The sequence below is a fragment of the Oreochromis aureus genome, linkage group 3 (assembly GCF_013358895.1).
Source record: "Oreochromis aureus strain Israel breed Guangdong linkage group 3, ZZ_aureus, whole genome shotgun sequence".
NCBI classification, from domain to species: domain Eukaryota; kingdom Metazoa; phylum Chordata; class Actinopteri; order Cichliformes; family Cichlidae; genus Oreochromis; species Oreochromis aureus.
Window position 1 is genome coordinate 112321013 of NC_052944.1, and position 26721 is coordinate 112347733.

The window sequence follows — 26721 nt, forward strand, 5'->3', positions numbered from 1 at the left end:
AGACAAGAAGACATCTTTAAAGCCTCACCTGGAAGACATGAACCAATCAGAACAGTGCTGACAAAGGGAGTGGCTGGCATTGGGAAAACAGTCTTAACACAGAAATACAGCCTGGACTGGGCTGAAGACAAAGCCAACCAGGACATCCAGTTCATATTTCCATTCACTTTCAGAGAGCTGAATGTGCTGAAAGAGGAAAAGTTCAGCTTGGTGGGACTTGTTCATCACTTCTTTACTGAAACCAAAGAAGCAGGAATCTGCAGCTTTGAAGACTTCAGGTTGTGTTCATCTTTGATGGTCTGGATGAGTGTCGACTTCCTCTGGACTTCCACAAAACTACAATCCTAACTGACCCTAGAAAGTCCACCTCAGTGGATGTGCTGCTGATAAACCTCATCAGGGGGAAACTGCTTCCCTCTGCTCGCCTCTGGATAACCACACGACCTGCAGCAGCCAATCAGATCCCTCCTGACGGTGTTGGCATGGTGACAGAGGTCAGAGGGTTCACTGACCCACAGAAAGAGGAGTACTTCAGGAAGAGATTCAGAGATGAGGAGCAGGCCAGCAGGATCATCTCCCACATCAAGACATCAAGAAGCCTCCACATCATGTGCCACATCCCAGTCTTCTGCTGGATCACTGCTACAGTTCTGGAGGATGTGCTGGAAACCAAGAGGGAGGACAGCTGCCCAAGACCCTGACTGAGATGTACATCCACTTCCTGGTGGTTCAGGCCAAAGTGAAGAAGGTCAAGTATGATGGAGGAGCTGAGACAGATCCACACTGGAGTCCCGAGAGCAGGAAGATGATGGAGTCTCTGGGAAAACTGGCTTTTGATCAGCTGCAGAAAGGAAACCTGGTCTTCTATGAATTAGACCTGACAGAGTGTGGCATCGATATCAGAGCAGCCTCAGTGTACTCAGGAGTGTTCACACAGATCTTTAAAGAGGAGAGAGGACTGTACCAGGACAAGGTGTTCTGCTTCATCCATCTGAGTGTTCAGGAGTTTCTGGCTGCTCTTCATGTCCATCGGACCTTCATCAACTCTGGACTCAATCTGCTGGAAGAACAACAAACAACCTCCTGGTGGTCTAAATTAATTAACAAACCAAACCTACAATCTCTCCACCAGAGTGCTGTGAACAAGGCCTTACAGAGTCCAAATGGACACCTGGACTTGTTCCTCCGCTTCCTCCTGGGTCTTTCACTGCAGGTCAATCAGACTCTCCTACGAGGTCTGCTGACACAGACAGGAAGTAGCTCACAGACCAATCAGGAAACAGTTCAGTACATCAAGGAGAAGTTCAGCGAGAATCTGTCTGCAGAGAAAAGCATCAGTTTGCTCCACTTTCTGATTGAACTGAATGATCGTTCTCTAGTCGAAGAGATCCAACAATACAAGAGTTCAGGAAGTCTCTCCACAGGTAAACTGTCTCCTGCTCAGTGCTCAGCTCTGACCTTCATGTTACTGTCATCAGAAGAAGATCTGGATGAGTTTGACTTCAAGAAATACTCTGCTTCAGAGGAGGCTCTTCTGAGAATGCTGCCAGTGTGACCACTGGCAGCAAAAGCTCTGTGAGTAAACATGAACTCATCGCTTAAAATGATCGCTTAAAATCTTATAATCAATAAAAATCTTAAAACCATGGGAAATAAATCAGAAATTCTGAGTTTAAAGAAGTGTTAACAAACATTTAAAATAGTGAATTAAATGATCATCAGTCACTCAGTAAATATATGGTAGTTTTAGTGTTTCAGTCCAGCGGGACGTGTCAGCATTTTGGAGACATTTTTGTCTGTTACTCTTATCAAAGGACAATCTGGGGCCAGCCAATAAGAACATGAGCTCTGATCCTTCAGCCCCTCTGACAGGTTTATTATCCTCAGCTTGTTCACTTGTCTCCAACTCCAGCAGTTTTTTGTTTGTTTTTTATCTCACTTTCAGTGCACACTCTCCCTTTTTTTATTAGAAATCTCTGCTGTGGCTGTCCTGTTTTCATCCAGTATTGAGGGAGAAACTTAGGCTTCATAACTGAAATTGCCACTCAGGTCCTTTTCTTGTCAGTAACCATATCTAACTGTAAGGCTGCCATAACCAGGGTTCCCACAGAATTACATTGAGTTCTCTCTGGGTCCTCTACAGTTTCCTCCCACCGTCCAAAGACATGCTGTTAGGTTACCTGGCGATCCAAACTTCATGCAGGTGTGAGTAAGAGTGGTTGTCTGTCCCTCTGTGGGCTAAGTGGAAGAGACTGGATGGATCTCTGCTTTGCCTTTGATATTTCCTGACAGCAAACATTCTCCATGAAGTCTGTCTTTCAGCTCATCTCCTTTATACACATCTTTAAAAGGAAGAGTTGTATACAGCTTGTTAGAGAGTTATCTCTGGGATGCTGGGATGATAGCTCCCTCAGGACTTAAACTCCGGTCAGAGAGTGGTGCACAGAGAGTGATGTCCGGACATACTTTAATGGAAGTTAACAGCAGCTCAACAGTACAGCAGTAGGCATACTTAACAAGTGTGGGAGGGGCGGACAGGCGTGTGGTTCTGAATAACAAGAAACAAGGAGAAACAATTATCACATGTGAAATGTAACAATCTTCACTTCCCAACATCACACCAATATAATGAACTGTAACACAAATAATCAGCTGAATGACCTGACAAAAGGAAGTCCCACAATCCCATTTGAGCAGGCAGGAAACAAGAATATCTGCGTATCTCAGGCAACAGAAAAGACCTGATGCATCAACATTAGGAAAGGTCAGCAATTACATGGTCTTCAGCACCCTCTAGTGGCTAAATAACCCAACTGCGGTGCACAGATCCAACCCGCAAAAAAGGTGGTAAGTCACATGCCTCTACCAATCTCGATAAATCTCCTAGCATAAACCCTCTGTAATTAACGTCAAAGTACAACCAGTGCTATAAGCGGAAATGGACTCGTAGAACTGGAGGGATTTTGACTCACATTTGCGCAGGAACGCACACGGCTGGAGATCGCTATTCCCCCGCACTCATGGAGAAAAACATTCCTAGTGCTCCTCGGACTCGTGATACGGCAGGACCGTCATAAAAACATGTGACATCATCACCGCAGCAAACAGTAAGAAGAAAGTGGAACTTATCGGCAGAAATTACCATTGCACTTATAGCGATGCGACTGAAATATAAGGAGACTTTTGGACACAGCTAGTGTTTAAAATCCAGTGTTCCTCACAGTACATAGGTAATGAGCATAATGATTATTGAATTACTAAAATTTTCCAAAATAATTGTTGGATTGGTAGCACTCATAGTCTCATGGGTTTAAATTAAAAAAATAAAACAAAAACAAATGTTCAACAGATTTCATCTGATTACATATATTTTGTTTGTTTGTTTTTTTGTTTTCTCCTTTCTCTCTCAGACTGAGCAGCTGTAACCTGTCAGAAAAAGGCTGTCAAGTTTTGTTGTCAGTCATTAGTTCCCAGTCCTGTAGTCTGAGAGAGCTGGACCTGAGTACCAACAGCCTGAAGGCTTCAACAGTAAAGCTTCTGTCTGCTGCAGTGGAGAGTCCACAGGCCAAACTGAATATTCTGAGGTCAGATCAATTTGTATTCTGTTTAGTTCTGTTTGTTTATATGTTTGATGTTTATTTTTGTTTATATCAACTGACAAAAATAATCAAGAATTTAACCAGTAAAGGTAAACTTTATCCAGTTATCCTTGTTTCATAGCATTTTTATTCATTTCTCAGTTAAAGTGAAGTTTAACTAACCTGCTCAGCACAAGACAATAAGCTATTGCAACCTGAATACACTTTAACATCAATCTTTATTGATGTTTTTATCTTCAGACTTAACATCTGTGAACTGTCAGAGAAATGCTATAAAGCTCTGTCCTCAGTTCTCAGCTCACAGTCCTCTAGTCTGACAGAGATGGACCTAAGTATCGAAAACCTGCGGGATTCAGGAGTGAAGCTTCTGTCTGCTGGACTACAAATTTTAAAATGTAAACTGAATACTCTGAGGTCAGGTCACATTATGTTTTGTTTTTAGAATTATTAATTAAATATTTAAGCCAAGTTCATCCATGTGATGTTGTATCTTAGTATGTTAATGTTTCCTTTAAAAATAGAAAGTCAAGATTTGATGTTGTGAAATGTGTTAACAAGCTCTACATGAGTATTTGTTTTATAGATTGTCTTTTATTTTGCAGACTGAGTGGCTGTAACCTGTCAGAGAGAAGCTATGAAGCTCTGTCCTCAGTCCTCAGCTCCCAGTCCTCTAGTCTGAGAAGGCTGGACCTGAGTAACTGTGACCTGCAGGATTCAGGAGTGAAGCTTCTGTCTGCTGGACTAAAGAGTTCACAGTGTGCAGTGGAAACTCTCAGGTCAGGATTCAAACTTTTCCACAGATGATCATTTGAAATGTGATTTATATTATTGTATAAACAGGTAACCTTTATAAAGATGTCAAGTGAACTTTTATTCACATGAGTGGATAATTGGACTTTTAAAAGTTTTTATAGTCATGTCTTTGTTTATTCAAAAAAAAAATACTTCATGTACTGCCTAGTTTAAACATTCAGGCTCCTTTGGGCCCATAATATATATATATTTGATTTCTTTAGGAATAAAATTAGGAGGATATTGGCGACTACTGATTGGTTTGCTGTTTATTTTTTATTCACTGTACTTACTTGATTTTAAAGGCTGATTTCTCAAAACGAGATGTTTATCTTTTCGTCTACAACACTTTGAGCCACCATATATTCTTGCTTGATTTATTTATTACAGTTTGAATTGGCAGTTACAGTGCTCCCTTGCTATAACGCAGTTCACTTTTCGCGGCCTCGCTGTTTTGCTGATTTTTTTGGTGCAATTTTACATATTGTTTTTTGGGGTTTTTTTTGGTTTTTTACAGCACATTGGCTGTAGACAATTGTCAATCAATCTCGTGTGTCCTGTACAGTACACCCTCCAACTTCTTGAGCTCAAAACATGTTTTACATTTTAGATTCTTCCAAACAGCCACCCTTTGCTGGTGTCACGGTTTGCCAGGGCAAGCCGTGTGGGAATTATTTAGGACCAGGAAGCGGCAGCTCAGGTGTAGGTGAGTATTTATTGACAGGAGTAGAAATAAACAGCAATGGCGGGTGACATGAACAGGAAAACCTAAACTGGGTAAAACTAACAAAACAAACCAGAAACGAAGATGCAGGGAGGTCCGGGGAAATACACATGGAGAGACGCAGGGAGACCGAGGGGAAACAACACAGACGAACCAGCAATGACTAAGACAGAAGACACGACTTAAAAACACTCAGAGAACACAGGGAGATTACACACAGGTGGGGGACACAGCTGGGAGTGATTAACGTGACAAGACTAGGGAGGCAAACTGAAAACACTCACATAAGACGCAGACCTTCACAATAAAACAGGAAACACATACACACAAAGACACAGACTAGGAAACGCGGACTTAACACAGGAATAGATGGGCAGAACAGAATAACACTAAACAGGAGGAAGAACAGAACCAAAATAACACTAATAGAAAACACAAAACGCTGGGTCAAAAGGACCCAGGATCATGACAGCTGGGATAACTATTTTGCACACTCTTGGCATTCTCTCTCTGAGCTTCACGAGGTCGTCACCTGAAATGGTTTTCCAACAGTCTTGGAGGAGTTCCCAGAGATGCTGAGCACTTGTTGGCCCCTTTGCCTTCACTCTGTGGTCCATCCCATCCCAAACGTGGTGGGAAAAATGGCCTTATAAGTAACGGCGTTACTTTTTTCAGTAACGGGTAATTTAACTATAACTATTTCTGTCGTTACAACAGTATTATAGTTACTAACAAGAAAATACAGTGCAGTCGCGTTACTATTTTTTAACAAACAGATGGTTGAAGGTGTCTTCAGCTTGCCGCACCTTATATCAGTTCCATGGAAGTAGCTGTCTACGTAAGTAATCTGGGCACTACAGCTTTAAGCAGCTGCATGTGCTCCTGCAGATGGCAATCACTTTCTGGCAGACAATCACTTTTTGACACAACACCTGGAGCTAAGGGGGCAAAAGAATCGCATGAGTGCTGCTGTTTCACTGAGGAAGAATAAAGTAGTAGTGGTAAGCCAATCACATGACCACTTAAAGACAAAGCAACAAGGTGATATATACCAGTTTTTAAATTGTGTCGATAGGCCACGTGAAACCAGTCATGATAAACAATATATACGTAGCGTTTTTTCCTGAATAATTTCATCACATTTACTGTTTAAGGACAGCAAATGCAAGCACTTGCTGCTTATGACCAAAAAATAACAAACAAAACAAACAAAAAAACAGCCCGTTTGTGTTGGTGGAAAAATGTATAATGTCGACCAATCAAAAAATGATATGACAACATGACATTTGATTGTTTAGGAAGAGGGGAATTTTTAGGAGTGACGGCGAGAGAGAGAGCGAGTTTTGAGATTTGTGACATTTAGTGTAAAAAAAACATACTCCCATACGGCTTGTGTCAAAATTTCATTGATGACCCCAGCTTTGACCTTTTGACCCTACCGGAAGTACTCCAGAAGTGTCTAATTGAATCCAGATGTGTGTAATATGATCCATAAGCGCGACGAATTGCATCCGGTGAGGGGAGAGGGGTACTCCGGAAGTGTATAATCGATTCCATATGTGTGACTAATCGCATCCGGCGGGAAAAAAGGAGGGGTGGTTCCTGGGGGGATAATTCTGATCAGAGAGGGAGGGGTATGGTTCCTGGGGAGGGAGGAAAAGTTCAGGGGTGTGATGCAGCAGATTTCTGATGAGTCAGTGCTGTATAGAGAGAATGATTGTAGCAGTTAGTTTTTTCACAGACAAACTCATAGTTTGAATTCTGTTTAAATATTATGACAATGATCTTGATAAACATTTTCTCAGTAAAGAGCTATTTCATTTTCCCAATAGCGGATTTATTTTGCTTTCTTACGTTAATCTTATTACAGACGCAATAAAAACTTTTAAGATTATCCGACTAGTAATGGACTGCATTTATGTGGAGGCAAGCTACACCAGCGCTTGTAATGAAAAGAAGAACTTTCTATCTGATTGTAACCTACAGGCCGTCCACCTCGTATGTGTAAAAATAACCCTTCGTGAAAAAAGCGCCGCGCAGATATTCAGAAATTGGCCCCAAATAATTCTATTAAAACACCCCGATGAGGTATTGTGTGGGAAAGACTTTTCTTTTTTCTTTTTTTCTTTTTTTAGAGTCACTTTTCCAACAGGTTTTCTCATTAGCAGAAAACTCTCGACACAAAGAAACTCTAAAAGAGTACGGTCTTGTTTTACGCACATCAAGGAGGAGTCAACAATCGTTATTAGTATTTCTTAATGCCTCCAGCCGAGGAAAGAATTTCATAAAGGCCTCAACTCCTTGTACGAGTAAACCCCGAGTAAAAAAAAAAAAAGCACATATTCAGAACTCTATCCCAAATATTTTTATTAAAACACCTCGATGAGGTATTTTGGTTTTGTGCAGCCACTCTTTCTCAGACCAAAGTAAAGAGTTTTTCTTCATTTTTTTGAGCTACTTTTACAACAGTTTTTCTCAATAGACAGAAAACCAGAAACCCTAAAAGAAAATGGCCTTGTTTTACGCACATCAAGAAGGAGTCAGACGACCGTCGGTTCATCCCGGTCAATTACCTCCGAGAGCTCAGGATGCTTCCTCCGTAGGATACCTTAAACGTATGAGAAAAAAAACCCCAGAGAATTTATTATTTTGGTAAAAGTGAGAGAGAGAGCGACTCGATCAAACTTTTCTACAAAACGTTATACCACTCCGGGTCAAGAGGGGCGATACAGCACGGACCGGCTGGATGACTACGCCGGATGGAAGCATAACCAGAAGCGTGGCAGGGAGTTTCCCTCTGACCTTCATCCTGCTCCATGATCAACTGTTAAAACCTTCCTCAATATTGCTGTAATGTAACAACAAAGTTAGTTTTTTAAGATCAGAGAGGTCCCAAAACATTCCTTACATGCAGTCACTGAATTAGCATCTGTGGCACAAATAAGCTTCAGGGACTGACTTGTTTTTTAGAACCGACCTTTGACACTTGGATGTTGGCTTAATTTTTACACAAAGAGAAATTTGACCCTAATAATAAAAAACATGATACTGTGGTGAATACTTACCTCAACTTTGATGGTTTTTTTCACAGCTATTTATATAGAAAAAAAGTAAAACACATTACAAGGATACAATGCACATTGCAGAGTACATGAATGGGAAGTAGGAATTGCTCCTCTCTATACTTACACTCCTCCCTAACAAATGTCAAGTCATCATCTCCATATTGTGTGTCCCACTTTTTGAGTTTCATTGAAGTGTGCACAAGATGTAAAACAATGTATTAGTTTTTTAAGCCCCCGTCACCGGTCTAACAAGATGCCATTCATTTAAAAGACTAATAATTTTTTTATTTTAAATTATGCTAACTTCAACGCAGTAACATTAAAAATAAAACATATCAGAACTCATTTTTGTTGGACACAAGAACAACTCAAGCATATTTTTCGGGAGCTGAACTAGGGCTTACAAGTTTGCCGTGCCCCTGGGGACCAGTGCGAGGTTGTACGGCGTGGAGGGTCCAGACACTCCCAACAGCGCAGACTTTGCTATCTGCACAAAGCGTTTCTGGTGTGTCTCATGCAAAAGAGAAAATACAGCGTGTTTCTCTGCTCCCGGTAAGCCTGCCCTTTATAAATATCTCTTTGATTATTCAAACAGTGTTTAAAATGTGACTCATTTGTTATCCAAACACATTTTATCTATGTTACTGATTTAAAATTATATGTATATATTTCAAGTTTTTAGCTCAAACAGACTCTTGAGCAAAATCCGTAATGGCATAACCAGTGTGCACCCTAATATGTTATGTTATGTATGTTAATCAGTACATAAAGCGTACCTCTGAAAAGAGTCCATCATTTATGAATTTACTGATTTGTTTTTTAACCGCAGTTTTCACAAACTGTGGATGATGAAATCCTCTGTATTGTAGAAAATGTCTTTAAACTATCGCTGTTCCTACTTACTGAGTTCCCGAGCTACTTCTTTATTATGTGAATAAACCATTTGAACAAGAAAGGATTTAAAGACACATTGAAGCAAAGGCAAAAGATTTGTAATGAAATTTATGTGACCGTTCTGAAATCCGACAGAGTGAAAATCCAAGAGCTGCTGCAATCCTCTGCATTAATGATCTTTCTGTTTCTCTCCTTCTGTGTGTGTGTAGGTGTGTGTGTGTGTGTGCGCGCGCGCTCACAGGGTGGAGGTTGCGACAGGAGTTCCCAGAGTTGACACGTATGAACCATAAAGTCAGTTTGGACTGAGGAGCAGTTGGTAAACTACATTCAGTGTAGACAAAATTACTTTTTTATCCAATGCATGCATTGGATAAAAGCCTTATTATTTTATGAGGACAAATTACCGTAGATCATTAATAGGGAACAAAAAAGGAGGATCACATTAGCAATGGGAGACTGAAGTTTTGACACATGCTTATAACACAAAAAACCCAGTTACAGCTGGTAAGACTTATGGTATAAACCAGACTTTCACAGTCTGCATCTTTACAGGGGTTTTTTCTGCTTTTGTTCACTGCTAGTGTGATTAAAAAACAACAACCCACAGAGCCCACTAACTATTAGCCCCCCACCCCCCTCCAAACAGTCAGTTGACTGAGAGAAATGCAACCCATTATTGTGAACGCTGAAGGAGATGTGCTCCATAGTCAAACTTATATTTCCTTAACTTACATCCTATGTTCTGTTTAATCCCTTTGATGGAAAATTGGTTAAACCATCGCTCAACTTATGTCTGAATGATGGATTCTGATGAAAAGGAAACTGACCCCATAGGCACTTTGTAGCTGAGTCGAGGGCTTGTGAAAATAAGCTCAGGTGTCCGGCGTGAGTGCGCGTGCGGCCTGACATTGCATTTGGGACATCTGACAGACACATTGGTGCAACTCAGAGTGTGAGCAGCAACTCATGTATACTAAACAGAAGAAAAGTAATGTGTAATGCTTCTTTTTTTTTTAAAACCGAGATTCCAGGGCTCATGCTTATATGGTTTTCTTTTATTCAAAAACAGGTTAGTTTAGCAATCGTGTAACTGTGTCCTTGACCTGTTTTACCGGTTGAGGAGTTGGTTCTCTGGTCCAGATATTTGGGATGGTTCAAATGCCGAGTCTCCAAATGCAAACAAAAGGATATTTTCCATGTTATTTCTTAAATGTGTATAAATGAGATCGGGTGATGTCCGATAAAAGTAATAAACAATAAATGTAAATCAGTTATTTTAACTTTGCAGACTCCAGTGAAAGTGATAAAAAAAGATCATGGCTTTAATGAGATTATGAACAAAATGCATTACATTTTGTTTTTTGCTACATTAACAACTTTTCCAACTCTGATTTCCTGCAGGACCCACATGGACATCAGTTCAGACGGCACACGCAACCTCGCACAGAGCTGGGGACCTTTCAGTAAATATAAGAAGATGGTTAAGGCGAGAGATTGCTATTCTGTCTTTTACAGACCTCCAGACTACACTCTGAGGCCATTCCTGAAAAACCTGGTAAGACTTGGTAAGCCTAATAGACTCATTAGAGGTCATGGACTGTCATCCCATCATAGTGTGTGGTGATTTTAATGAGAATGTTTTATCCAGTGCAAACAAACCAATCCTGGAGCTGTTTGAGTCTAGGGGATATGCACAGGTCATCACTGCCCCTACCACAGAGAAGAACTCACTGCTTGACCTTATTTTCATTTCTCAGCCAGAGCGATGTCTCCATTCTGGAGTCATGAAGACCTACCATAGTTACCATGACCCTGTATACTGTGTATTGTCCTGTGATGATTCATGATCTAGATCTTTGAATACAGTAAGTAATTTTTATATTTCTGAATGACTTAAGAAAGTAGAGCGATATTTAAAAATTGACTTAAGAAAAAACGCCCTGCATTGCAGTATAATGTTTTAATTTTTTTTACATAAAACACAATTAAACTAATTAAGTAATGATATCAGTAAAGATGACATTTTTATTTATTACAGAAAATCTAAAATTCACTTACAGTAACCTATAAATGTCAGAAAAATCAAATATACCAGTTTAACACAAACAGTGTAGGCATATCCTCTCTGCAGCCAGGCTTCAACATCCTGCCAGGCTGCCCCAGTCTCACTGTGGCTGGGAGGGAGGGAGGGTGGACCAGAGGATTGCCCACACAACACATAAATGTTCAACAGCTTCTTCCTTGTTTCTGAGAGAACAACACAGACTAAAGGTTGCTTTAAAAAAAAAAAAAAACCCTAATTACAGCAATAATGACAGTTAAGCCAGTTTATGTGTGCCTCTATTTTGAAATACTGTTTACAAAAATGTTATTGATTTTGTTTTGTTATAAACTTTAAACTTTTTCAAAAGTATATGATTCTATTTTTGGACAAATTTTTCTATGAAACATACATTTTTATGAGCTTTTATCATGTTTCAGTACTACCTTTTATCATAGCGATAGAAACAGCTGTTCAGCCATGTTCTAAGAAACCAACACAAACCAAAACAGTTTAAAGGTTCAGGATTGTGGTTTTAAAATTAAATTTTTAATGTATTTCATATGTTGCTTATTATTTTTATTTAGTTATTTAATTTAGTTATCGTTCTTTATTCTACTATGAAGTGTTTAACAAAACCAGAAACTAAAGTTGAACAGACACATGACAGGATCAGATTATTAACACCTTAAAACATTGCAAACATCTCTTTTTAAAATGATTTTTATTCTATTTCGAAAAAAAAAACATTTGTTGAATTAATTTAAGTCCTTTTCAGAAACAAGCTGTAAAATACGACCTAAGATTTTTATGTTATTTTTTATGACATACAAAACAAATTGATGTATGTAATACAATTAAACATAATATAAAAAAAAAGTTATCAGCCGGTGCATTTATCAGGGTGGGTCTGGGTCTGGGTTGATAACTGCACATTTCTGGCCAGAAATGTTTCAGCAGTGTTACATATGTACTACATATGTTACACTTGCTTTTTGTTACCCGCTGATACCCTACATTTGTATAGACATTGGATGGTGTGAGGCTGGGGAGTTGAGTGGAGTGGGTAGGTGGGAGTTGAGTGTGGGGGTGCGGTGGGGATTCTTAGGCTTCTTTCTTTTTCCTTTTTTTGTTAAGAGAGACACAGTTCTGTGTCTTCTCCAAGCATCACATGTAAAATCCAACAGTGTGAAGCACATAGCAGCCAGAAACTGTAATGCCACAGATCAGAGAGGCTTCATCATCACCATCTTCGCCGTATGATCAGAGCGTGAGACTTCACATCTGGAGCACAGGAAAGCTTCTGTGATAAGTCTTCCTTCTTGCTTGTCCCACAAGCAGTCGGTGAGATTTACTCACAACAAAAAGGGTTAATGACATTATTTCCATGAAAACATGTATTAATACAACAGTGTACAGTGTTTAAATTGTGTTTTCACTTGACCTTAGGAGTGTTAGAGTGTATTGTAATGTCTGTACTCAGGTGTTTCCCTCTGTGATCCATCCCCTTCAGAGCTGAGACACTCAGGACTGAACAGACTGCACAGTTTCTGTGACTGAGCCTCCAAAACCTTTCTTTGAAACCACACATGATAGAAGGGCTTTATATTTGCAGCAGCACTACTAAAGGTATTCAGTTTATTACAGGATGTGTTTGTTTCTTAGGACCAGCTCTAAGTGCACACTACCTAACATATACACCTTTCTGTTCATTGCAAACCAACTACTCTGGATCATATGGCCAGTTGGCAGGAATGTTGCTGCAGGAAAACATCCCTGGAGATCACCATCTTTGTCAGACTGACTGTGCCTCCTCTGTGCAGTGTCAAGATCCTCCCTAAATGAGTGTGTAAGTTAACATTTTCATCATTTTATTCCCTTTGACAAGACAAGTATCAGTGATATTTACATTTACAACTACATATGTTCCTGTTTTCTGCTCTTCTTTTAAAGTCCTCAGCTATCCTGCTTCTGTGCTGCTTGCCACACATCAAACACTGGCCGGATGACAGGGAGGATCCACTCTGAAGTCACTGGACATGAAGAGGATCATATGGGACTTTATAGTTTCACAGAAACATTGTGCTCTTTGATTACAGGTTTCAAATGGACATAATGACTGCCTCTCTCTGATCAACAGGCTAAAGGATTGTTTTCATTGTTAGTGCTCTGTACAATGTATGCTTATTTAATATTTCATCACAGAGGAAACCTTTATTTATTTAACATATTTTTTATTTTGTTTTAATGTTGAATTAACTGTGGGGGTTGTTTTAAGTGGGTACTTGGGATGCCATATGACCAGAAATGTGGTAACTGGAATTCAATAGTATGTAAAAAAAAATCTGCTGAGAACGAAACAGACGAAAACCCCCAAGAGAACTCAAATTCATTCCATGTAATCCAATCTAAAACATTTTAAACTGCTGAACAGCAACACAAACAGTGTTAAAAACCAGTGTTAACAGAATGATTTTGATGAGTTTGTACCAAAGTTTCAGGTCACATGGCACACCTAGTGTGTAGTGTGGGGTATCAGCTGGTAAGTATAGGTTTTTTCATATTTGTGTCCTTAGAGTTCAGATAGATAAAGCCTTGTGTATAATAATTAGTCAAAACCACAACTCAAAGTCAGGGACTAACTAAATTTGGACTTTGTGTGTGAGCCCAGGTTAAAACACAGTGTAAAAAAGCATTTAGTGGCATGGCTGAACAATGCTGTAAACTAATGATACTTATTTATTCATGTTCACAAAAAGGACTAATGTGTTTATTTGATTATTTGTATGTGTTAAACTGTGTCACCACCTTAGGCTTTCATTTGAGTTTACTCAAAAGTCTCTATACAGTTCTCTTTTAGCACTGTGTGGACACTGTTTACAATAAAACATAAAAAAGAATGAGTAATAAAAAGATTTGTAGACAGATCAGTAGATTAAGTAGACTGATAGAAACAGCTGTTCAGTCATGTTCTAAGAAACCAACACAATTTAAAGGTTCAGGATTGTGGTTTTAAAAGTTGAATTTTCATGTATTTCATATGTTGCTTATTATTTTTATTTGGTTATTTAATTTAGATATTTTTATTTATTCTACTAGTGCTTTTCAGAAAGGAGCTGTAAAATATGACTTAAGATTTTTATGTTATTTTTTATGACATACAAAACAAATTGATGTATATAATACTATTAAACATAATATACAAAATATGTTTGAAAACATTATGCTGTATATTAAAGTTTGTATTTTCTCCAGAATGTTTGTTCATCTTTTAAGTTCATTTCAACAAATTTCTTTTTACATTTATTTTTATTAAGTTATTTTTTTATGAATTGGAGTTTTATAATACATAATTCCACTCTTTAAGTGATTAGAAGAATTCAGATGTTTTCTGACTCTAAATTTTCTTTTGTCATTACTCATCTTTTTTATACATTTTCAGCTATTTTCCAACTTCTTCTGTATGAACATCAGCTTTCAAAAGTTCTGCACTTTTGTTTTCAGGTTAAATTTCTGTATTTTCCAGCTCATTCAACATTTTTAACTTAAATTCAGCAATTAATTCATTTCAGTGCATACATACAGATTCAAGCATTCACACTGCAGTTTCTTCAGAAAATGCACTTTCTAGTTATAAATAATAACAACAACAGTCCACACTGCTCACGTACCCCCGAGTCGGGTCCGTGACATAACTATAAACCAGTTAACCTGGAATACTGGGCATTGTGACTGAAGTAAAGCTGCTCTCTGCCATTTCTACAGCCATGTTTTGACCTGCTACTTTGTAGGACAGTAGGCAATGGAGGACTTGGACTCGGCTCTGTGCCACTTTTTTAAGTGAACTTCTGAAAGCTGTGTCTCAGATGGAGTGGCTCAGATATGACCTCTGCAGCTCTCAGTTGATGTGCACATGAATGATTTGTGTTTCCTCTGCAGGTGAAGGTAGAAAGTGTGTGTGAGCTGAATTGAGCAGCATGGATCAGTGTGAGGACAGAGAGGAGGGAGTCCCTCTCTCTAAAAGCACTCTGTGTGGGGAACATGAGAGCCAGACCAAAGCTCAGAGGTGAGATGACCATCTCTAACTGTCCATGACTCTTCTCCATGTCACAGCTCAGCACTCACATCACTGCTCCATCATTATTCACAGGAACCCACCTGGACCTCCACCCAGCTCTGTGTCCTTACACAGTGACGAGTTAAAGAGAGTTGGTTCTTCTCCTGCAGAGAGGTAGTGTGTGTGTAAATGTTGTTGTAACTCAGTGTTTGTGAATAAATCCTCCATCATGTTTAATGTCAGCTCTTTTTCACTCACACTTCTACGTTTGTATGTGAAGTAGCGTGTGCTGAACCATCTCAAGGACCAGAGTTATCTCATCATCAGATAATTGTCATAACTATGATTGTGATGAATTCCTTCTTGGTGCCACATTCCTGACTCTAGAGCAGATTTAGAAACTTCATGTTAAACAGGTGCCAGTATATATGAAAATCTCCATAAAACTAATTTGAATGTTTATCTTATTCTGGAGTCTTTTCCTTTTATTTTCCTTATTTGACTTCATAGTTCATGTTTTTAAATAAGTGATGTGTTCTAATGTGATCAGTACAGACATCAGTTGATAAAAAGCTAAATTCTAAAAAAAATTAAGATCTCTTTGTTTCCTTTTGACAGTTTGATCATTTGTATAAGTTCCTCTTTAATTTATATATTAACAACAGTGTTGGAGCTGAAATTCGATTAATTTGAATATGTATTCCCTCAAGAGGGCGCATCAGATCTACTCATTGATTCATTATAATTCAGTATCCAATGTTTTTCCCATAATCCAGATTAAACATGTAATCTGCTGTATAATATACTAAATAGTAGATATGATGAGACTATGATTTACATGCTCTCTCATGTTTTACAGATCAAAGATGGAGGCATCTGTTCAGGAGCGGCTGCTGAACATGTTGGATAATTTGGGAGAAGAGGAGCTGGAACGTTTTCGCTTTTACCTACAGAATGGACCTGGAGGTCATTTCACAACCATCAAAAAGAGCCGACTAGAGAAAGCAAGCAGAATGAGAACAGTGGATCTTATGGTGGAGACATACACTACTGACCATGTGATGGAGGTGGTGAAGTGGATTTTAAAGAAGATTAAAAAAGGTCAGTCAGAGGAAAAAATAAACATTAAACAGTCAGTACAGTATGCAGACATGACATTAACACATTCATAAAATAAACTGTGACAATCTGTTTTAGGCTAAGTTTTAATTTTGTCTTTTCTCCTCAAATAATTTAGCACAAATGTTATATTTACATTATTTTGAAGCCATGCAGGTTTTTATTTTTAAAAGACGAGCTCATGATTCAAGGCGCACTTTCCTCCAGCAGGCAGTCCTCAGAACTGGAAGCTTCATTGTGTTTATCAGAAGGTAAGACTTCTGATCTGTTTGTCTGTAGACTTTGATAAGGCAGAAACAAATGAAGCATGAGCAATGACCAATGACCAGTGACCAATCAGAGCTCTGTTAGTTCCACATGGCATTTCGGTAGTGTCAGCAGTATGCCTAAAGTGTGAGCTCTAATGAGTGAACATGTGTTTGGTCATCTTCATCATCTCTAACTTTATGCCACTGTATGCAACAGAAGTAACCTAAATATTGATATTCTTTAGTCACATCAAGTCAAAAACAGAAGACACACAGTTACAGAGCTTTAGGTGATGTTTGAGGGTGAATTGAATGTTTGGAATTTCTGAAAAATGTATTAAAATGTGACCCCCCCCCCCCCGATCCTGAGTCCTTCTTATGCAGCATAAAGAATTTCAGGCTTTCATCTTTTATAGTATTCATGTTTAAACATTGCCTCTAATTTCATTGTGAAAAAAAGAAACCGGCTGGAGATCAACTGTCTCTTTTTCAAAAGACTTGAAAGAATTTCATATACCTAAATTTGGATGCACATCCACATTTTGTAGCATTTTTCTTCATGGAAATCAGAGATGGTTGAGTAAAAGGCCTAATTTGATGTGAGATGAAATGACTCAAATGTCTGAAAAAATTTAAGATAAAGTTATCACAAAGATGCAAAAGATAAATAATTAAAAGAACGTCTTGACACTTTTTAAACTAAGTAATAAACTTATTTGCTGTTTTTAATTCAGAGGTTCTTCAAAAGTGTTGGTGTAAACTTAAATCTAAGCTGAAGAAGTTCCAGTGTGTGTTTGAGGGCATCGCTAAAGCAGGAAACCCAACCCTTCTGAATCAGATCTACACAGAGCTCTATATCACAGAGGAGGGACTGCAGAGGTCAATGATGAACATGAGGTCAGACAGATTGAAACAGCATCCAGGAAACCAGACAGACCAGAAACAACAATCAGAAAAGAAGACATCTTTAAAGCCTCGCCTGGAAGAGATGAACCAATCAGAACAGTGCTGACAAAGGGAGTGGCTGGCATTGGGAAAACAGTCTTAACACAGAAATACAGCCTGGACTGGGCTGAAGACAAAGCCAACCAGGACATCCAGTTCATATTTCCATTCACTTTCAGAGAGCTGAATGTGCTGAAAGAGGAAAAGTTCAGCTTGGTGGAACTTGTTCATCACTTCTTTACTGAAACCAAAGAAGCAGGAATCTGCAGCTTTGAAGACTTCCAGGTTGTGTTCATCTTTGATGGTCTGGATGAGTGTCGACTTCCTCTGGACTTCCACAAAACTACAATCCTAACTGACCCTAGAAAGTCCACCTCAGTGGATGTGCTGCTGATAAACCTCATCAGGGGAAACTGCTTCCTCTGCTCACCTCTGGATAACCACACGACCTGCAGCAGCCAATCAGATCCCTCCTGACTGTGTTGGCATGGTGACAGAGGTCAGAGGGTTCACTGACCCACAGAAGGAGGAGTACTTCAGGAAGAGATTCAGAGATGAGGAGCAGGCCAGCAGGATCATCTCCCACATCAAGACATCACGAAGCCTCCACATCATGTGCCACATCCCAGTCTTCTGCTGGATCACTGCTAAAGTTCTGGAGGATGTGCTGGAAACCAGAGAGGAGGACAGCTGCCCAAGACCCTGACTGAGATGTACATCCACTTCCTGGTGGTCCAGGCCAAAGTGAAGAAGGTCAAGTACGATGGAGGAGCTGAGACAGATCCACACTGGAGTCCAGAGAGCAGGAAGATGATGGAGTCTCTGGGAAAACTGGCTTTTGATCAGCTGCAGAAAGGAAACCTGATCTTCTATGAATCAGACCTGACAGAGTGTGGCATCGATATCAGAGCAGCCTCAGTGTACTCAGGAGTGTTCACACAGATCTTTAAAGAGGAGAGAGGACTGTACCAGGACAAGGTGTTCTGCTTCATCCATCTGAGTGTTCAGGAGTTTCTGGCTGCTCTTCATGTCCATCTGACCTTCATCAAATCTGGACTCAATCTGCTGGAAGAACAACAAATAATCTTCCCGTGGTCGAAATTATTTAATACACGGAAACTATACTCTCTCCACCAGAGTGCTGTGAACAAGGCCTTACGGAGTCCAAATGGACACCTGGACTTGTTCCTCCGCTTCCTCCTGGGTCTTTCACTGCAGACCAATCAGAATCTCCTACGAGGTCTGCTGACACAGAAAGGAAGTAGCTCACAGACCAATCGCAAAACAGTCCAGTACATCAAGGAGAAGCTCAGTGAGAATCTGTCTGCAGAGAGAAGCATCAATCTGTTCCACTGTCTGAATGAACTGAATGATCGTTCTCTAGTGGAGGAGATCCAACAGTCCCTGAGATCAGGAAGTCTCTCCACAGATAAACTGTCTCCTGCTCAGTGGTCAGCTCTGCTCTTCATCTTACTGTCATCAGAACAAGAGCTGGATGTGTTTGACCTGAAGAAATACTCTGCTTCAGACGAGGCTCTTCTGAGGCTGCTGCCAGTGGTAAAAGCCTCCAACAAAGCTTTGTAAGGAAATATGTGTTTGTACCATTGAATTTATTAATTGGTAGTACTTACTGTCAAATAGTATTCGCAGAAAGTCCTTGTCTTCTTCTTTATTTCTGGCTTTTTTTTTTGTTTTTTTTTTCTTGTTTTTGTAACACTTAAATGTTTCAGATCATGAAAGAAATTTTAATATTGGACAAAGCCAAGTAAATACAAAATACAGTTTTTAAATTATGATTTACTTGAGCTTTGAAAGCTTTCAAAACCTCCCTGCTCCTATTTGAAAAAGTAAATCTCCTTAAACCTAATAAGTGGTTAATAACTGTTTTTTCCACCCCTAACAGCAAGAACTAAGAGAGGGTACATCCTAAAACTATAAAGGAATCTTTCACATCACTGTGGAGGATATTTGAAAAGTCTTTGCACACAGAGAAAAGTCTTTGCGATTATTACTCCGTCACTCCAACTCCGTCGTCATTTTGCAGCGACATTGCCGTGTGCTGGGGCCGTCCTTCTTTCGGAGTCTTTTTATACAGTTGTTTAAAACTTTAGTTAGAGAACTCAGAGACGTTTTGCCAAAGAAAACACAACATCCAGATGAGTAGAGTCAATTTTCGGGGATTTTCTTACCTGGATGATTGAGCATGCATCAAGATATTTCATTTCAGTGATTATGCTTTTCTCTGTTCTTTATTTCTAGAATGAATGATTTTTTCCTGTCAGACAAAGGCTGTGAAGCTCTGTCCTCAGTTCTCAGCTCCAAGTCCTCTAGTCTGAGAGACCTGGACCTGAGTAACAACAACCTACAAGATTCAGGAGTGAAACTTCTGTCTGCTGCCCTGCAGAGTCCACAGTGTACACTGGAAACTCTGAGGTCAGATTAAAGTCTTATTTGTCATCGAATTACATATTTAATTCATAGTTACAAAAGGTCAGAATCATCCATTTGTAGATGTGTCTTACTGTTTGTCATTGTTAATAAGTCACAGTAAAGTGCCATGTTTTTGATGTGTTTAAAATAAGGTGATAGCATTTCTAGCCAGTAAATCAACATTGCATGTTGCCAAATCTAGTAACTCCTTACTGCACATCAATACACTTTAATTTCGGTGTGTTTGTCTTCATGTTGTTCTTTTTTTTTAGACTGGGTATCTGTAACCTGTCACAAAGAAGCTGTGAAATTCTTTCTTCAGTTCTCAGCTCCCAATCCTCTAGCCTAAAAGTGTTGGACCTGACGGGCGTGACCTAACCAATTAACCAATACCTACTTATGATATGTCAGCTGACCTATCTGTGAAGTTTTGACTGGTTAATTTGAATTTTTTTTTCTGTTTCCTGTCTTGTATTTAAGCTATTTTTTTACAATGTTTCACTATGACCCTGATGAAGGCCACAAGCCGAAACGCGTTGGTCAATTATTAAAGCTGTTCTTCGTTTCTCAAGTGTTGCTGGAGTTCCTGCTTTTTTAATTCTTTCATTTTCTCCATGCACCTTGGAAGCAGGTGAAGTTGTGCCAGGATTTTTTGCTGTGATTTACCTTCCTGGGTCTTTGACCCAGCGTTTTCAGTTCATGTTCACTAATTTTTTTTCACATGTTCCATTTCCTGTTTCATTATGTTCAGCTGTGTACTCAACAGTCTCCAATCATCATCATCATTAGCCTTTGTATTTAAGTCCTCTTTTTCCTCTGTTCATGGTCTTGTCATTGATGTCCTGCTTTTGGGTCCTCTCTTCCTCTCATCCACACACGAAGCCCTGACACACTGTCTCTGGAAAAAACAAAGGCAAAACAAAGACAAACCTTCAGTGAATTGTTCATGGATGGATTGTTTTGTGTATTTACAGTCTGTCAGGCTGTCTGATCACAGAGGAAGTGTGTATGTTTCTGGCCTCAGCTCTGAGCTCCAACCCGTCCCATCTGAGAGAGTTGGACCTGAGCTACAATCATCCAGGAGACTCAGGACTGAAGCTGCTGTCGGCTGGACTGAAGGATCCAGGCTGGAAACTGGACACTCTCAGGTACGGAGAGAATGTCTGATAGAGGGGAATAAGCTGGAAACATTTTCTGTCTCCTTCACTCACTTCCTGTTTGCTTCATGCATTAGTCTAGCTGAATAATAAATAGACATTCTCCTAGAAGATGTTTTTCAGGATAAATAATGATAACTGCCTTTTGCTCACCATTTATACTCCATTTGTTTAGATATTTGTATGTTTGATGGTGCAGTCAATTTGAATTAGTACTGCTGATCTACAGCTGGATTTTAAATCACAGATTTAACAGTTTAGGGATGTAGGGTGAGTTAATTACACTTACTTAGTACTTATTTTAATTCACAATAACAGCTATCATTCCCCTGTCAGGTCCTACTACTGTCCGATTTAACTGTCAAATTTAACTATCCAATTTCTGTGTCTATTCAGATATTCATCTGATTTGAATCAGATTGAAAGGGAGGAAAAGGAGTTTTTTGCCAATCATATTCATTTAAAATGATGCTCCAAAGTGAGGATGTCTGATTTTGTTAAATATCTGTTACCTTCACTCCTTATTCCCATCTCTGGTGGGAGGGGCTAAGGGCATATAGACTGAGACTGTTTCAGATTCGATCAAACTATGAATTCAGAGACATAAGACATATTTATATTAGCTTAAAACATCCACTTAAAACTGTTAACTGAACTTTGTCAAAAGAAAAAAAAATATATAATCAGAACAGTGGTAGAAGCTGAAAACTACAGGGAGATGTTCTCTGTAAAATTTCTGTAAGGCGAGCAGCCCTGCAGAAATGCATTTATGCGTTTCTACAGTTCCTCAGAGGCAAAGGTCCAAATGTGCTCTAAAAAGCCAATACACACTATAAAATAATGATTTTCTACTTCGCAGTTTGTCTCCATTCAATTGCCAGTAATGTGAAAATAACTCAGACTGGAAGTGATCTTAATGACAAATAAATTTTCAGACTTCCAGCAGAGGGGCAGTACAGTGGCACAGTGGATAGCACTGTTGCCGCATAGCAATAAGGTCCTGAGTTCAATTCCACCATTAGGCTGGAGGTCAGAGGTCATATAACCACCACGACACCAAGAGGAGACAAACAGCTGCCAGCGAAGGCAGAGACATGTCCTTTCCAGCTACTGACAGATCCAAGATCAATCCAAGTCATCAGCAGTTGATCCATGTTTGCGTTTTTGAAAATGTTGGACTGTTCCTTTATCCTTTATCAGTGTCTAACTGTGTGTGTGTGAGAGCCATGTAATGTCCATGTGTGCATGCTGACTGTGCTGCTCTGACCCCTCCTCCTTTCAGGGTGGAGCCTGCTGGAGTCCGATGGTTGAGACCAGGTCTGAGGAAGTGTAAGTGTGTTTTTAATGGGATTCATGAAAACAAAGCTGCACACATTCAACCATCTTCATCATGTCAGGAGTCATCATCAAAGTGTCAATCAATGAACAGATGATGGATCAATAATTGCAGCTGGATTGTGTTTGTTCTCTCCATCAGATTCCTGTCAACTCACAATCGACACAAACACAGTACATAGAAACCTCCAACTGTCTGACAACAACAGGAAGGTGACACGAGTGAAGGAGGTTCAGTCATATCCTGATCATCCAGACAGATTTGATGGTTGTGAACAGCTGCTGTGTAGAAATGGTTTGACTGGTCGCTGTTATTGGGAGGTTGAGTGGAGAGAAGACGTTTATATATCAGTGAGTTACAGAAAAATCAGAAGGAAAGGAAAAAGTGGCTGTGAGTTTGGATGGAATGATCAGTCCTGGAGTCTGTACTGCACTGATATACCTGTTTGTGTTTATCATAATAACAGATCAACACTCATCTCCTCCTCCTCCTCCTCCTCCTCTGTCTCTAACAGAGTAGCAGTGTATGTGGACTGTCCTGCTGGCACTCTGTCCTTCTACAGAGTCTCCTCTGACACTCTGATCCACCTCCACACCTTCAACACCACATTCACTCAAACTCTTTATCCTGGGTTTGGATTTTATGACTGGTCTTCTGGTTCCTCAGTGTGTCTGCACTGAGTTGAGTGTAAAGAGTGTCTCCTGTTAGATAAACACTCTGACTGTTGAACAGATAGTTCAGTCTGTACATGTCTGTCTCTTTCACTCACAAACACGTTTTCAGATTCATTGATTCAATCAGTTGATGTTTGAAACTCTTCTAAATGATTCCTTGTAAACTTCTTCAGTCCTTTAAAGATGGAAGCTCCCATTATTCCAGGATCCACATGTTGTTTTTCTGTCTTTTTCCACTCAAAACTTCACAATGAACATCAGTATGTTGTGTTTCTCTGAAGCTCAGTTCACAACCAGCTCCTCTGCATTGTCAACAAGTCTGAGCTCATTAAAATGAATCCAAATGTTTGATTTCTCTTTCTTAATGGGATGTTTCCAAACTCTCCACATGCTCTTACTGTTTCACTCATTGTTGGAAGCTCATCATTTGAAAATGTTTCAGCCATATAAGCTGAAAATATTGGCTCAATAGTTTTGAATGCAGTTCTAACCAGAATATGATTGTATTGAGGGATCATAATGCATGTGGCTGATCTAATAAACAGCAAAGGCTTCAATCCTCATTTGAAACTATTCTTTTGTTTTTTGCATGTTGAAGAAGAACACGGTGCATGATGTTGGTAACAGCTTGGTTATCAAACTCTTAGAAACATGTAAATATGTGTGTATAGCACTGCATATGTTGTGTATCACTTTAGTTTGTATGAAACATGAAAACTATCACAAAGGGTCCTGGTGAAGAATCTGCTGGAATTTGATGACAGACATTAGATTTGCTTTGATGTCAAACTTTTAGAAGCTGTTTCATTGTTTTTCATGCATCTCTAATTTGACAAAACGCTGCATCAAAAACAAAGAGGAAGTGATGTCACATGTGTTTATTGCCACAAAGCAGAATGAGTCTATTGCTGACAATAAGTGATGTACAAACAGAGTGAGCATTTCTGAGGCCCAAAACAGAGTTTAGAAGACTTAAACAGCACACTTGAACCAGTGAGTCACATAACAGAGAAACATCAGGACATGACAGGCAGCTGCACTTATCTAACAACATGTAGCAGAGCTGATCTATGTTAGAGGATCTATCACAGCAGCTGAAAGTCCAACACTGGATACCAGCTGAGCCTGTGCTGAGTGTTACAGGAAAAGAAACACTGACACTGGTAGACACAGTGATGCTGACTGGGGCACAGAGCTGAATGATGCAGCATCAGGACACTGTTTCAGTCTGACTGACAGAGAAACCTGTAGCTGTATCTACATGTGAGGCAGAGGCCACACAAGCAGGTTTATATGTGTCAAGTCAAACCGAGTTTAGGACATGGTGAGCCCTGAGACAAAAAAGTGAAAATGACAGAGTGGAGGGGGGAACTAATCTTGTGTCTGGCTTTCTGTCTGGGAAGAAAAAGAAGGCGAAATGGGGAACAACAGGAAGTTTCCACTTAAGGGAAAAACCCAGCATAATTCTTTCAGTAAGTTGTCACCAGCAGGGATATTGTGTGGAACTGATGTATCTAGGTGATGTATCTGCTGGCTAAGTTTAAAGGCTGGTTGAAGCGGGTTGCTAAAGAATCGCGGCTGCCACTAGCTTACGTAGCATTAGCATTGTGCCGTGGGTTGGTCGCCTGTTTACGAGCAGCACCATTGGCTGTGTCCCAATTCAGGGTATGCACGTTTGAAGTACGCACACTACGCGTACTACGTACGGTGCGTACTACAAGTACGGGAAGTGTGGAAGTGAGAGACTTGTGAAATGGGACGGTCTAGCCTTCGTCACGCTGTTCAGGTTGCCTAGCAACCATGATACTAACCGCGAGAAACGTTTCATACAGCTTTGTGTGACAGAAATGAAGGAGAAAAAGTGTTTTGTTGTTCATTCATTTTTATCATGACATCACTTTGATTAGTTGAGACCACAGGACTGTAAAACATGATTGTTGGGCTTCATTTCTGTACTGAACAGTCATTTTAAGATTAGTTAGTAGATAATAATTAGTTAATGTTATTCATGAGGCTAAAGTCATCTCACTGTGGTAATGTTAATATAATATGGACAATATTATATGTATTGTCATTTTATAAATTAAACACCCAGCACGCCCCTGCGGGCGGTTTATCCTTCAAGCTCGGGTCCTCTACCAGAGGCCTGGGAGCTTGAGGGTCCTGCGCAGTATCTTAGCTGTTCCCAGGACTGCGCTCTTCTGGACAGAGATCTCCGATGTTGTTCCCGGGATCTGCTGGAGCCACTCGCCTAGCTTGGGAGTCACCGCACCTAGTGCTCCGATTACCACGGGGACCACCGTTACCTTCACCCTCCACATCCTCTCGAGCTCTTCTCTGAGCCCTTGGTATTTCTCCACCTTCTCGTGTTCCTTCTTCCTGATATTGCTGTCATTCGAACCGCTACATCGATCACTACAGCCGTCTTCTTCTGTTTGTCTACCACCACTATGTCCGGTTGGTTAGCCACCACCATTTTGTCCGTCTGCATCTGGAAGTCCCACAGGATCTTAGCTCGGTCATTCTCCATCACCCTTGAGGGCATCTCCCATTTTGACCTTGGGACTTCCAGATTATACTCGCACAGATGTTCCTGTACACTATGCCGCCACTTGGTTATGGCGTTCCATGTATGCCTTGCCTGCTAGCATCTTGCACCCTGCTGTTATGTGCTGGATTGTCTCTGGGGCATCTTTACACAGCCTGCACCTGGGGTCTTGCCTGGTGTGATAGACCCCAGCCTCTATGGATCTTGTACTCAGAGCTTGTTCTTGTGCTGCCATGATTAGTGCCTCTGTGCTGTCTTTCAGTCCAGCTTTGTCCAGCCACTGGTAGGATTTCTGGATATCAGCCACCTCCTCTATCTGCCGGTGGTACATACCGTGCAGGGGCCTGTCCTTCCATGATGGTTCCTCGCCTTCCTCCTCTTTCTTGGGTTTCTGCTGCCTGAGGTATTCACTGAGCACGCTGTCAGTTGGGGCCATCTTCGTGATGTATTCGTGGATGTTTCTTGTCTCATCCTGGACTGTGGTGCTGACACACACCAGTCCCCGGCCCCTTCCTTCCGCTTAGCATACAGCCTCAGGGTGCTGGACTTGGGGTGAAACCCTCCATGCATGGTAAGGAGCTTTCTTGTCTTTATGTCAGTGGCTTCTATCTCCTCCTTTGGCCAGCCTATTACCCCAGCAGGGTACCTGATCACGGGCAGGGCGTGGTGTTGATGGCCCGGATCTTGTTCTTACCGTTCAGCTGACTCCTCAGGACTTGCCTGACCCTCTGCAGGTACTTGGTGGTTGCAGCTTTCCTAGCGGCCTCTTCATGGTTCCCATTCGCCATGGGATCCCCAGGTACTTGTAACTGTCCTCTATGTCTGCAATGTTGCCTTCTGGTAGTTCAATCCCTCAGTTCTGACTACCTTCCCTCTCTTTGTTACCATCCGACTACACTTCTCCAGTCCGAACGACATTCCAATGTCATTGCTGTATAGCCTGGTAGTGTGGATCAGTGAATCGATGTCTCGTTCACTCTTGGCATACAGCTTGATGTCATCCATGTACAGGAGGTGGCTGACAACCGCTCCGTTCTGTAGTCGGTATCCGTAGCCAGTCTTGTCAATGATCTCACTGAGGGGTTCAGGCCT

The 26721-nt window shown here is 40.4% G+C and overlaps 1 pseudogene; it reads left to right on the forward strand.

Moving 5' to 3' along the window:
- The first annotated feature begins 566 nt into the window (after positions 1–566).
- LOC120435044 lies at positions 567–23186 on the forward strand (annotated as a pseudogene).
- Positions 23187–26721: the final 3535 nt, after the last annotated feature.